We start from the raw sequence: 14,806 nt of genomic DNA on the forward strand, positions 1-14,806 counted from the left end.
CCACCATTAAACTCAGCTAGAAAACTGGTTCCCCTTAGTTTTGCCATTCCTAATCTACCACTCACATGTATGTACTAATAAAGAACATAAGAAAGACCAGATTGGTCCCTCTTTTTCTAGATTTAAACTTTTCAAAGGGCAAGGATTATTACAGATTACATGGGCTATTCCCAAGTAATTTTCAAGCTAGAAATTGTCATTGACATGGTGGATTCTTTTTTTCCAGTTTTTTTTTCCAGTTTTCCCTTCACTATCTTTATCTTCCACCTCCTGTGTCTGGCTCAGATTCCCAACTACCTGAAACATGTAACAGAGAAGTAGGGAAAGCAAGGCCACTAGAAAACATCACAATTTGTAACTTAGAAAGGTGGGGGTCACAGCAAGACTATCCTTCACACCTTAAAAAGTCAGGCAGCACAAAGACTGGTGAATTTAGGGTCCAGAGACCACTTCTATCCCAGTGCTGCCATTTATTCCCTGTATGACCTTGGGCAAATCCCTCAACATCCCTAGCTCTCAGTGTTCTCACCTGTAAAATGATGAGATGACCCCTAAGGACAACTAAAGTCAACAAGTGTTTAGTAAGCACCTGTGTTCAGCACTGGGGTAGTTCTGCTTCTGGGAGCCAAGTCGGCAAAGTAAGAAGTTGCTCTCACCCTCCCTTATTAACCTCTGAAAGCCCAGAAAATACTGCCCCAGGAAAAACCCTAAAACAGTTGAACCAGCAGAAAGACGAGGTGCAGCAGTACGGTAGCCCAGGTAGCTTGAGGGATTAAGGGGAAAGGCCCCTCTTGTATTAGGGGAAGGGGGGCAGTACAGAACAGGAGGTGTCCCAGCAAGCTAGAGGAAAGTCCCACCTCAGCATACTAGGAGGAGATCCTGAAACCCAGGTGGTGGAGCAGGCAAACACCAACACCAGGACCCTCAAGTGCCTCAGTAAGGGCAGGGGAACCAGTGGTAACTGGCTCAAAAAACCATGTGCTTCAGCATTCTACAGCAACCAAGTCTCTCAGTGCCTCAGCAAAACTCTGGGAAGTGCTCCAAGGGTTCCCCCTAGGTGGAGAAACATCCCATAGCAGCGAAACATCCACCTGAAAGGAGCCAAAGGAAGCAAAAGGCAGGAAAGGTCCAGGTTAGTAGGCAACCTCCAGGGGCCAGACTACCCCTAGAGTCCCAGTGTTGCTGATTACAGCCCAGTACCAGGTAAGCTGCCAGAACCCTACAGCCTCCAACTGCCAGCATTGGAACCCCCAGCACACAAAGCTGGTGACCAGGCTCCCAACACAAGAAGCTTGGGTTAGCACCCCCTGCTTCCCAGCAGGAGAGCTCAATCTTTTTAAAGGCCAGGAAATAAAGAAACATGATGAGCAAAAAAAATGTACTATAGATTCTCATTTTGTGGGAATAGTGAACATCAAGGCAGAAATTCTGAAGAGGACAACGTTGTCAACAAACCCACATCTGGAACCTCAAAAGGGACTATGAACTGGTATGAAGCCCAAAAAGCCTTCTTGGAAGAGCTCAAGAAGGATTTTAAAAGTCAAATAAGAGAGGTAGAAGAAAAATTGGGGAAAAAAATGAGGTATGCAAGAGAGAGTCAATAGCTTGGAAAAGGAACGACAAAAATTAACTGTAGAAAACAAGTCCTTAAAAAATACAATTGGTCAACTGGAAAAAAGTACACTGAAGAAAACAAATCCTTAAAAAATACAATTGGCCAAATGGAGAAGGAGGTACAAAGCCTCATTGAAGAAAACAATTTGTTAAAAATTAGAATTGGGCAAGTGGAAGCTAATGACTCTGGGAGAGAGTGAGAATCAGTCAAACAGAAACAAAAGAATGAAAAAATAGATGAAAACGTAAAATACCTCATTGGTAAAACAACTGACTTGGAAAATAGATCCAGGAAAGACAATTTAAAAATTATTGGCCTACCTGAAAACCACAATGAAAAAAAGAGTCTGGGCAGCATCTTTCAGGATATCATCAAGGAAAACTGCCCTGAGGTCCTAGAACCAGAGAGTAAAATAACCATAGAAAGAATCCACCAATCACCTCCTGGGAAGAGATCCCAAATTGAAAACGCCAAGGAATATAGTAGCCAAATTCCAAAATTATAAGGTCAAAGAGAAAATACTGCAAGCAGCCAGAAAGAAACAATTTAAATATCATGGAACCACACAGGATCTTGCAGCTTCTACTTTAAAATATCGTAGGGTGTGGAATATGATATTCTGTAAGGCAAAGGAACTTGTATTACAACCAAGGATCAACTACTCAGCGAAAATGAGCATAATCTTTCAGGGGAGGAGATGGACATCCAATGAAATAGGGGACTTCCAAATCTTCCTGATAAAAAGACCAGAGCTCAACAGAAAATTTGATCTTCCATTACAAGACTCAACAGAGACATAAGAAGGTAAATGGAACAGGAAAAAAACAACAACATGTGTTCAGCACTGGGGATTTAAAGAATAGCAAAAGCAATCTCTGCCCTCATTGATAAGTTCACATTTGAAAAAGGGAGCATTAAGAGGGATCTAAAAAGTCTTCCTGCAGAAGGTAAGATTTCAGGTGAGATTTGAAGGAATCCAGGGAACCCAGGGGACACAGAGAGAGCATTCCAGGTATGGGGAAAAGCCAGTGTAAATCTGTGATCCTATAAAGGTCACAATAAACCATCGTAGATTACAGCTTAGATGAGGGCCACTAGCAACCATCATGGACCATAACTTTGAAAACATTATGCCAGATTGCTAGAATCATAGAGCATTCTAACCAGAGAGACCTTAAAGAAAAATTTAATCTCTTTTCAGAAATGAAGAAACCGAAGGCCAAAGAAGTTAAGTTAATTGCCCAAGGACAAATTGCTAGGAAGGTCACAGGTTAAGCACAGCATACAGTTCAATATTGCTCTGATATCAACATTAAAATGTTGTAATAGTTTTAATGTATTTCAAAAAATAGAATAAAACTTGATGGCTGAGTTAGGAATATGAAATAGATAATGTACTATCTCATATTTAATTCTGATCTGACTCCTAAATGTCTAGCCTTATTGTCATTGAAGTCCAAGGTAACTTCCTCAGTTGCCACGTGGGGCTTCCATCAGTTTGGTGTACAGAAACAGTAAGATAGTTCCATGTTCTGCAACTTTCCTGATTAGAATGTTCCACTTGGAAGATTAAAGGACAAATTCTGGGTCACTCCATCTTTGGTTTCAAAAATAACCATCCAGGGATTTATTAGGTAGTTACACAGAACATAGCTTATAATTACCAAGTTAAGTAACTGAGACTTGCCAAATTACACCATAACCTGCTGTTATAACTCATGAAATTGGCACATAATGCTCTGTGCTTGGTGTATAACTAATCAAGGAGGGGTGTTGGAGAGAAAGAGTTTGCCACATGGCACTTTGTCACACTTTTAGAAAAAAATTTAGACAAAATAAGGTTACCTCAAAATCCCAGCTCTAAAATAATTGATCTTTCAATAATTAGTAAACAGTGCCTTGAACATATCAAGAACTTAGTATCTATTTGTTGAACCAAATTGACTTGGAATCTTCAGCCAAATTGAGAATCTACTGGTAGGGAGAGAAAAATGAACATTCCAGGAGAAGGTGGGATGAAAATCACTTATTTTGTTTCTGAAAAATACAAGGCATGGGAAAAGACTGGACAGGACCCTGGGAGTATTCCTTTTCTTATTGCTCATACATGGCTGCTGCACATAGACAGGAAAGTCTTTGGCTGGACACAGAATTTCTGAACCAGGCAAGTTGTCTTAGATTGAGGGCGATAAACTGGGAAAAGGGGGCCTACAGGTATTCCTTACACATAACAGATAATGAATTCAATTTAATTAAATACTTTTCCCCCCTATGCAAATATCCTAAAGCTTTCCTCTGATGTCCCATTGTGACATGGAAGGATATGCCAGCAGAGTGCTAACTCTCATAGGTTCCACCAACCTAGAAAAGCTTAGGTTAGGACCCACCAATGGTGGGGCTGTCTGTTGTCTGAGGGACCAAGTGACTGTCTGTGTTAGCCAAGCAATGACTAGCCTAGTTAAGTGAAAAGAAGATAATGGGGAAGGATTTTTTAAAGGGGGGGGGAACACAACTATGTCTTAGGCATGGGCAGGGAGCACGTTTGACATCTGTAAAGGGAATGAATGCTCACACCAATGACCTCATGAATTCCTGAAGCTTTGAAATAAGGAAGTAAATATTCTGTACTCTTAGTGATTTTTATGTTTTTTCTCCTTCCAGGACTCTGTGGTGGATTATGGTGTTCCTAACTGTAAAGTGAAAAATGAATGAGAGCAATAGGGGGAGCTTGAAGAACTCATTTAAAATAACAGTACATGCACTCATGTTATCTCTAACAAGTCATCTTGTTCTGTCTGTTTCCTTTGAATGCAATCCTGTACTCTGTATTTTTACCAGGTAAGAGTTATTGATTAAAATGATTGGAGTTTGGGGCTTACATTTTTAGTGTCAATTTAGATTTTTTTTTTTGATGAGGAGCAATGAAATAAGAACAAACCATGATAACATGGTAGGACAGACACTGGCATTAATGAAAAGCAGATTTTCTGAGTAATGTTGTTAGAATGGTTGAGACAACAGTACACGTGTACCTCTCTTTAGGTAATAGATGTATATCTTTCAAATGTCAATCCCATTTTTATAAGTTGAATTGTATTTTAGGCATAATAGGACTGCTCGTTCCTCCAGAGAAATCCTGTAGTGAATCCTATCTTTAATGCGGAGGCAGTATATGTGGTATAATGGAACTTCCAACTTTTATGACCTTTCCCTGACACCAACTCCTTGGATGGCTTTAAGCAAGTCATTTCATCTCCAACCCAGTTTACTTCTCTGTCCAATGTGGGGCTTGCACTACATGCTTCCCAACTTCCCTTCTGTCTCGAAATCTAGACCTAGGTTCAAATCTCAGCTCCAGTACTTGCTAACTCCATGACCATGAGCTAAGTACTTCATTTAAGCCTCAGTTTCTTTATCTGTAACATAAGCATAAGGCTATTGCCAAAGTCCCATGCATTTAGTAATTTTAGGTGAACCAAAAGCCTTCTCTTCAGTAATCCTATGACATAGGTAGTACAAATATTTTTATTCCCATTATACAGAGTGGGAAGCTAAGGCTCAGAATGGTGAAATCACTAATCCATGGTTATACAACCAGTGTCAGAGTGAGAGGGAACTTGTACCTCCTAATTCCAAGTCTCAGGGCTCTTTCTGCTATGCTGCGCTAGCTGTATGCCACCTACTTCACAGGGCTATTGTGGAGAATGCACTTTGTGAACTTTAAAACACTATGTTAATATGAATGAAGAACAGTACTAGTAATTTGGATTTTCATGTATCTGATATACTTGAAGTGAGGTACTCCTGTATTAAAAGTGTACAATTATAGGAATCACAAGAGTTCATGCCATCTATAAAGTCCAGTTGCTCCTTTGAAGTCAGAATTCCCTCCTGACATATTTGTAAAATGAGGAAAAACAATTCCCTTTCCTATACTATTGTCTAAGCTGAGATGGATGGTTGGACCACTCTTACATTTCTCAGAAGCTCAAACATTTCTCTACATGAGCAGCTGCAGAGCAGTGGGATTCTTCAGACATGTCCCTCAGAGCAGGGTTTTCAGGGAGTGGATGGGGCATCCTTTCCTGAATGCCATTCAGGAGGTGATGCATAAGTATATGTCTGCATGGCATCACCACTTGTAAAGGGAAACCATCTTCTTCACTTCCCTTTATGATACACAGAACTCCCTCCTAGCATTTTAATTGAGCAACAAATCCTTTTCTCCTCTTAATGGATCTATTCCTTCCGAGGTAAATTAGAAAAATGCTCCCCTTCCAGTCTCTGCCCCCAGACCCATTCATCTTCGTCCTGAAATTCAGCATCATAATTAGCTTACACTTATTTAGGTAGCTAGAGCTTTAAGATTTGCAAAGTATTTTACCTCCATTATCCCATTGTATCCTTATAGCCACCCTATGAGTTATGGGGCGGTGGGGAACAGTTGGTTTTATAATACCTCATTTTACCGATGAGAAAACTGAACCTCAGAGAAGTTAAGTTCATAGAATCAATCACAAGATTGTAGATCCAAAATTGAAAAGGGCTTCAGAGACCATATAGTTCAGCTCCTTATTTTACAAATGAGGAAACTGAGTCCCAGTGAAGTTAAGTAATTTGCCACCAGTGAGTGATGGATTCAGAATTCAAACTCACATGTTCCCCGAATGCAAGAATATATATTTCCAACTACACTATGTTCTTTACCAGCCCTAGATTAAATTATTGGAATGAAGTTTATTTCTGTATTATTTTAAAATCCTCTATTTCTTTTGAGTTTCAATTATTTTGCAATCATCATGTAAATATGCTTCAAAATGGAACATAATGTATAAACCAGTTAAGGGCTCCAGAAAAATCCTAGCAAGGGCATGAATTGCTTAAAAATGGGACTTTTATTAACTGTAGAGAACCAGGTGAAAGTAATGGACATCTCATTTCACCTATAACCATATTTACATCATGTAATTATAACATTTAGTTCTCTTCATTGTTTATGCATAATGCCTAAATTTCATGTAGGGACAACATTTATTGTCCATATTGTTAAAAATTGCCATTATTTTTTAAAAACGCTAAATCAGCCAAAAATTTAAGATTTTGTAACTTTCCCATTTAACTAACTCTCTTTTAAATGTCTTCTTAAAAGAATTCACATCAAGATTTTTGGTCATGTTTTCTTTTTGGGGAGCAATATTTGTTTCAGTTTCTTTTTGTGTATGTAATAACTGGATGATTTTATGAAGTGGTGGGATTTGGATTGTTTTGTGAGAACTGATGATTAATAAATGGAAAGGAAAAAACCCTCATCTTCTTTCTTCATTTATTGATTCTTTCCTTAATTTTTATCACTGTCACTTACTTAGTACAGTGCCCATCCCATTGTAAATGCTTACTAATTGCTTATTGCTTGCCTGCCTGTCAGGTCGTTATATTTCTAAGTAAATATACACACGAGCATGTATATGCTTAATGTCCAGCCTTTCTATTAGAAGCACAAATCTTTTGGGGTCATAGTAAAGACAGAAGGTTTTCATTGGTGTAACTGGATTTTTTTTTTTCTCTGAAATTTCATTTCTTCTCAGCAGAACAAGGAGCCACCAGTCTAATCTCAGATAGGATGAATTCCACCTGTGCTAGATTGTGAGCTAAATTGTGGGCAGGTACCATGTCTAAACTATTTTTTATTTGTTGGTCTGTCCCCTGGCTTCCAGTATAGTGCTTTGAAATAGGACTTAACAAAAAGTTGATGAGTAAATAAATAGGTGAATTATGTACTCAACATGATACTTCTTAGTCCTACTAATAGCTGTCATTTACATATTGCCGGGAAGTCTGTACATTGCTATATAAATGTTAGGTTCTATTTTTTAAGAGGCATCATCATATAACATTTAGAGTGAAGATGAGAATGGAACACGTTTCAATTACGGGGGCTGGTTCAGTCTTCACAGATTCACAAAGGTGAGACATGAAATGGTAAGTATGGGACAGCTAGGTGGCAGTGAATGGTTAGTATGTTGGACTTGGAGTCGGCAACACTCAAATTCAACTGAAGAAACTTACTCTGTGACTTTAGGTGAGTCACTTAACCACCTTCAGCCTCAGTTTCCTCATCTGTAAAATGGAGATAATAATAGTACCAGTTCCCAGGATTGTGGAATAGATCAAATAAGATAATGTATATAAAGAGCTTTAGAAAGCTTTCTTTGTTGTTGTTTTTGTTCAGTTGTTTTGACTGTGTCTGACTCTGTGACCCCATTTGGGGTTTTCTCAGCAAAGATACTGGAGTGGTTTGCTGTTTCTTTCTCCAGCTCATTTTATAGATGAAGAAACTGAGGCAAACAGGGGTCACACAGCTAGTAAGTATCTGAGGATTTGAACTTAGCCTCCAGGCATAGCACTCTATCTACTGTGCTACCTCTCTGCTCTAGATAAGAATTATTTCATCCTTGTTCCCACAACTCCAATTCTTAGAACCAATTAAATGTATCTCCTACATGAATGCCACCCAGCTAAAACAGGTGTGGCATTTATCTAGGCCTAAGGAATCAAATAAGTTACTATGGGTTTCTTGTTCATTTTAGATTCCTCATTATATAATTATATTCATATTATATATATATATACATATATATATGTCTATTAAACTATCTATTAAAGGGATTCCCCTCTCTCTCTCTCTCTCTCTCTCTCTCTCTCTCTCTCTCTCTCTCTCTCTCTCTCTCTCTCTCTCTCTCTCATATGTTATTTAATGTAATAAATTGCATCTTGTAACTAGGTGGTATAATGGAGATACCAATGGACTTAGAGTCAGGAAAACTTGAGTTCAAATCTGGCCTCATGCTCTTATTAGCTGTATGACCCAGAACAAGTTACTTCACTTCTGTTTGCCTCAATTTCTTCAACTGTAAAACAGGCATGACATTAGCATGTACATTACAAGGTTGTTGTGAGGATCAAATGAGATAATATTTGTAAAGCCTTTAGTACCATGCCTAGTACGTTATAAATGCTTATTTCCTTCCTAATTCTTAAGTCATTTAATAAATCACTGGATAATTTCTAGCACAGTAAACTTCTAGAGGCAACACTAAAAGTAATAATAGTCATGGTATTTTTAGTTTTAGGCAAGGGTTTAAAATTTTTTTATTGATATGTTTTTCTGCCATCTTCATATCTGAATGTATCATACCCCCTACCCCTGCCCAGGGAGCCATCCCTTGTAATAATAAAAAGAGAAAGAGGGAGAAAAATCAGTTCAGCAAAACAATCCATAGATTGAAAGTCTATGGATTATTTCACACCCTTAGTCCCTTAGCATCTTTGCAAAGAAGGGAAGATGGCAGTAATTTCCCCACTTTTCCTGGAAGCCACCTTTGATCATTGTAATTGTATAGAATTCAGGGTTTTGATGCTGTTTTTTCCATTTGCCAGGTTGTAGTCATTCTTCGTATTGTTTTCCTAGTTACATTTATTTCACTTGTCATTAGTCCACATCTTCTTATGTCTCCTGAATACTTCATAGTTACTGTTTCTTACAGCATGGTAAAAGTACATTCATGTTGCACAGTTTGTTGGAGCCATTGTCTAATCAATAGGTACTTTGCTTCTTCTTCTCTTTTTAGAATTTGTTGAGAGCCATTTTTTTACAGGTATTTGGAGGGGTTTGGGAGAGAGCTCAAGCAAGTCACTGCTTTTACTCTGCCATCTTCCCTCTTAGTCTTCTTGTCAGCTTCTTCTTTAACACTTACAAAAATGCTGCTATGACTAATTTGGTATTTATGAGGACTTTCTGATTTTGATCTGTTTGGAATATATGCCCAGCAGTGGATCTCTAGGTCAAAGGATATGGATACATTAGTCACTTTTTAAAAATAAAAATAGATTTTCATTGATCTTTTGGTTTTATTTTACCCAAATTTCCCCCTATGTTCCTTCCTTTCCACTCTCACAGAGAGCCATCCCTTATAACAAAAAATTAATAAAAACAAGAGAAAAAAATCAGCCAAACTGATCAACACATAAAAAAAAATCTTATATGCAGTACTCCACACCCACAGGCTCCCACCTCTGAAAATGAGCAGTTCGAGAGGTAAGTTTCTTCTGTTATCATCTCTGTTCTCCATAGTTTCACAACAGAAAGTTTTGATTCTTTTATGGTAATTGTACTTTCCATTTCCATTGTTGTTATCACTGTCCATATTATTTCCTTGGCTCTGCTTACTTTACTTTGAATAGGTTCACATTCTTGGCACCCCTCCCTTTTCCTCCTTCTTTCCTGTTTCTCTATATTCATCATGTTCCCTGTTTCTTTCTTTCTTTCTTTCTTTCTTTCTTTCTTTCTTTCTTTCTTTCTTTCTTTCTTTCTTTCTTTCTTTCTTTCTTTCTTTCTTTCTTTCTTTCTTTCTTTCTTTCTTTCTTTCTTTCTTTCTTCTTTTTCCTTCTTTCCTTCTTTCCTTCTTTCCTTCTTTCCTTCTTTCTTTCTTTCTTTCTTTCTTTCTTTCTTTCTTTCTTTCTTTCTTTCTTTCTTTCTTTTTTTTTGCGAGGCAATTGGGGTTAAGGGACTTGCCCAGGGTCACACAGCTAGGAAGTGGCAAGTGTCTGGTCTGAGACCAGATTTGAACTCAGGTCCTCCTGACTCCAGGGCCAGTGCTCTATCCACTGTGCCACCTAACTGCCCCAATGTTCCCCATTTCTTATAGCACAGTAAAATGCCATTACATTCTGGTACCACAACTTGTTTATCCATTCCCTAAAGGATGGGCATCTATTTTGTTTCTAGTATTTTGCTACCATAAAAGTTCTACTATAAATATTATGGTCTTTATGGAGACTTTCTTCTTAACAATGACCTGTTTAGGGCTATATGCCTACTGGTGGAATCTCTGGGTAAAAGGGTACAGACATTTTAGCCACTTAGATTATTTCCCACTTGGACCAATTCACAATTCCACCCACAGCATAATTGAGTGTTTATCTTTTCTCTGCCTCTCAATACTATTTCCATCTTTTTTTCTCCTTATTTTTGGAGGGACCAATTTGCTGGGGGTGAGATGAAATCTTAAAGATGTTTTGATTTGCATATCCAAGCTTTCCTCCTTAGAAAAACAAACAAAATAAAAACCATCTTTAACATCAGTGTTTTTCTGATACTTTATGAGAAAAGTAGCCATGTATAGTGGCTAGGCCTTTCATGCTGGTTCTATTAAATGAAATACGCAGAATTGGATCTAATTCATCTTAGCCCCCTTGGCCAGCTGCAGAATCAGGAGACCTACATTCATGTCCTTTCATAGAGTGAAAAGATGTAATTGGGTTGGGTTTTATAGCCTGGAGGGAGTTCCTACATTTGTGGGATCTTACAACCATTGAAGTATTAAAACATACATGCTATGCTTTAGAGCTAGAAGAGATTTCAGAGAGCATCTGGTACATTCAGCTCCTTTTATAGATGAGGAAACTGAGGTACAGAGGGGTCACAGTAAATGACTTACTTGAGGTCACTGAAGTCATAGCAAGTGATAGAACCAGGACTTGAACCTATGTCTTAGTGCTCTGGATCTCTTTCTCTTTCTACTTAGTGGATGCAGTGCTGGGCCTCAAGTGAGGAAGACACTTAGTAGTTGTGTGACCCTAGGCAAGTGACTTAATGTTGTTTGCCTCAGTGTCCTCATTGGTAAAATGAGCTGGAGAGGGAAATGGCAAACCACTCCAGTTTGTTTACCAAAAAAATCCCAAATGGGGTCACAAAGAGTTGGAGACAACTGAACAACACAACAGAGATGTCCTAGATATCATTAAGTTTGCTTCAATCTATGATGCTTACTGTGTATATGGAGGAAAGGGGAGGGGTGCCAAGTCCATAGACTGTGTCTCAGCGTCAAGTTAATTTCTTAATGAAATTTGTGGCTGATGCTAGATGGTGACATCAAAGCTTCATAGCAGTGTATTTAGTCATTTTTCAGTCATAACCAACTCCCTGGAACCCTATTTAGGGTTTTCTTGGCAAAGAAGCTGGAGTGGTTTGCCATTTCCTTCTCCAGCTCATTTTACAGATGAGGAAACTGAGGCAAATAGGGTTATGTGACTTGCTCAGGGTCACACATATAGTGTCTGAGGCCAGATTTGAACTCATGAAAATGATTTTTCCTGATTCCAAGCCTGGTGCTCCATTCACTGTGCCACCCTCCCTAGCAGCAGCCTATCTAGAAAGTCTCAATTTGAGAGGCTATTACTATTTGACATTTATTTAGTGTCAACCAGGGGCAAGGTGCTAAATAAAATATAGAGTTAGACACAATCCTGCACACATCATTTAACAGAGCCAGTGTAAAAGGAAAAGGAAGGACAAAGGACAGCAAGGTCAGTAAGAGTTTAATTCCAAAAGAATTGTAGCAGAACAGTTGTGTGAACATTTGAAGAAATCATGGGATGTGGAAGCTGGAAGGCCTGTTAGAGGTTACTTAGTGCTACCCACTCATTTTACAGATGAGAGTATTGGGGCGCAGTGGAAGAATCCAGTATTGAGAACGTGAAGTGGAATAGGGTGCAAAAAAGGTAGAATGGTATGGTAGAAGACAAACTAGAAGATTCTGGAATTCAGACATCTCTTATAGACAATAAGGAGTCCCTGAAGATTTTAAAACACAGATGTGAGGTGATTAGAGTAGTACCTTAGGAATATAACCTTAGGGGTCCCTATCATTTGGGGAGGGTTGCTCCTACCTGCCAGAAGTGTTGATTGGGTGGGGGGGTCTCACTGCTTGAGCCCTGAGGAAGGGGACAGCTGAATGATGCATGCAATCAAGTCACCCTAACTTGAATAGTAATAGAGGTGGGAACCTTCGGTGGAGGTAGGCATGTTGAGAAGACTTTATGGCCATCCAATAAGACCCCTTTTTCAATGGATGTCAAGGCTGTGGGACCTGAGTCAAAAATAGCAGAAGGGATGTGGGCCCTACCTCAGCATAGGTCATAGCACTTTCTTGTGGAAGAAAGCAAACAGAGGATGTGACAATAATGGTGAGGCAAGACCAGTACTGCAGAGAGAGAAGTGGATGGCATAGATAGACAGTGGCAGTGGCTGCCATGGTGGCAGAAGAAGATAGAGCACTCTCTCCAGGGAGGCAGCAAAATTCAGTGATGCCTGGCAAGAACAGATAACAATAGCAGTTAACCATTGAGCTCTGGCTCACGGAAAGCAAAGAAAGACCAATACCTGGGGAAGTCATGGAGTGGGAGAAGGGATCTACCAAAAGGGAGAGAGGCATAGAATCCTGACAAGCAAAAATAAACCTAGATGTTGTCCCTCATCTGGGTCATTAGTCATGTGTACTGTGTCAGTCCAGGAGGCTGGAGTTCATTGATACTCTAATGTAGCATTCTCCAATGTGGACTGTGTTTACCCTAGGGGCAGAACAAGCTGATACAATGAAAAGTAGAAGGAAAATATTAAAATTTCCATTCAAATTTATTTCCATCTAAAAATATAAGAAATGAAGAAGCTTTAATATTCACTATATGGATTGACACTGGCAATCTTGCTTGGTCTTTATATCATGCATATGTGGTATATAGGGTGTCCTGAGAGGAGTGGGATTTCTGCCATGCAGAGGTATTCACGGGGACATCTTCATTTGTTTCATGGATTTTGGCATATTATATTGTGATTATAGATGCCAGGTTAATTGGATTTACAGATTATGTTACATAGTTTTAACTACACCCTCACAAAATGGACCTGTAGCTTAAAAAGATTCCTTCAGAAAAACTGTGGATTGAGCATAATATTAATAATGCAACAAGAAAACAGCAGAGCTGACCATTCTGCTACTCCTAGTACAATTTTTTTTTTCAACCTCATTGAGTTGGAAAAATGATGATCTAATCACATCTGACAAGCAGTCAGGCAAAATGATTTGAAATGATTAAAATTATCTGGCATGGATTCCACCACTGTTGATGATGAACCTTGCCCTACATATATATCGTGCCCTTAGATATAGGTGGTAGGAAGCCATTTTTATTAGCAAGACGTTTAAAAACCGAAGTTTTTTGTTGCCAAAAATGATATGTATGCCAACCTGTACAAATTCTCATATCTTCACACTTTACAAACTTGGTAATAGATTTTCTAACCTGCTTAAAAGTATTTTGAGTGAAGTTTTACTGTGTTTTAAACCCACTTGTAAAAAATATCAAAATACAGTGCCCTTGAATTAGTTTGTAAGGATAATTGATTGACATCAGGGAAGATGTAAATTTGCCAGCCAAAATTCAACAAACACCTTTGCGTAATTGGTATACGTGATTTTAAAAAATGAGCATTATAACTTAATAACACACATCCAGGGATGCATTTCTTCCATTGATATCTTAGTTATTTTTGTGAGGGCATGTTTTTAGCTATGACAGACATTTAAATCCACTATTGAAATAAAATGAACTTGGACCAGACTTTTGAATTGAATCTCAAAGAGTGAGACCAAGATTTTAAAACATAATAGGACATATTTAATAACATTGTTCTCGCTAAAATATTATTGCTCATAATAGAGTAAAAAAGACTTTATATCATGAATAAATAAAATAAGAATATTTAAAAATACTTAATCTTTACCACATCCTTTAAAATGTCTGTTTTGGACATAATATGTTAATGTCATAGTACATGTGATTCATTTGTAAATAATTACAATTTCTAATTACGATCACCAATTTCTAATTCTGTGGCAATTCTTTTCTCTATGATATTTAATGTGATTATTTTGCATTTCAACCCCACCCCAATTGGTCATTTTTGTTCTGTCCTTTCTAGTTCAAAGATGATTCTCCTGGTAGAGAACACAGAAGGAAAACATGAGTTGGTTAGTTCTGCTTTCTCTCTGTTGTCTTTTGTGATTGTAACCATCTGCTGCCAACACTGTGGTACTACCCCTTTCTCCAATACAACTCATGCTCATTGTTTGCTTGCTTGTTTGTTTGGTTTTTTTCCCCTTATGACTCTTCTCCAGACAGCTCATTCTGAGGCTCAGTGCTCCTGACATCATTCCTAATGGGACCATGGCACACTTAGACGTTAATCTCTTATTACTTAGTCTTGTTTCTATCGTCTAGATTTGTCATTTAAACATCTAATTTGGTGGATAATTTCTCCATGACTTTAGATAGCTCTCCCCTTCTTCTTCA

At 38.3% G+C, this 14,806-nt stretch overlaps 1 protein-coding gene across 3 annotated transcripts in view; it reads left to right on the plus strand.

Annotated features, from left to right (window-relative positions):
- The window catches only part of SPATA6L (spermatogenesis associated 6 like), a 101,942-nt gene extending 95,032 nt beyond the window's left edge, over positions 1-6,910 (plus strand). For all 3 annotated transcript variants that reach the window (XM_021006323.2, XM_021006324.2, XM_021006325.2), the window contains one exon: positions 4,277-6,910. The gene's annotated coding sequence lies outside the window, so the exon portion shown is untranslated. The remainder of the gene's footprint in view (positions 1-4,276) is intronic.
- The last annotated feature ends 7,896 nt before the right edge of the window (positions 6,911-14,806 follow it).

The sequence above is a fragment of the Phascolarctos cinereus genome, unplaced genomic scaffold (assembly GCF_003287225.1).
Source record: "Phascolarctos cinereus isolate Bilbo 61053 unplaced genomic scaffold, phaCin_HiC Scaffold_4;HRSCAF=312, whole genome shotgun sequence".
NCBI lineage: Eukaryota > Metazoa > Chordata > Mammalia > Diprotodontia > Phascolarctidae > Phascolarctos > Phascolarctos cinereus.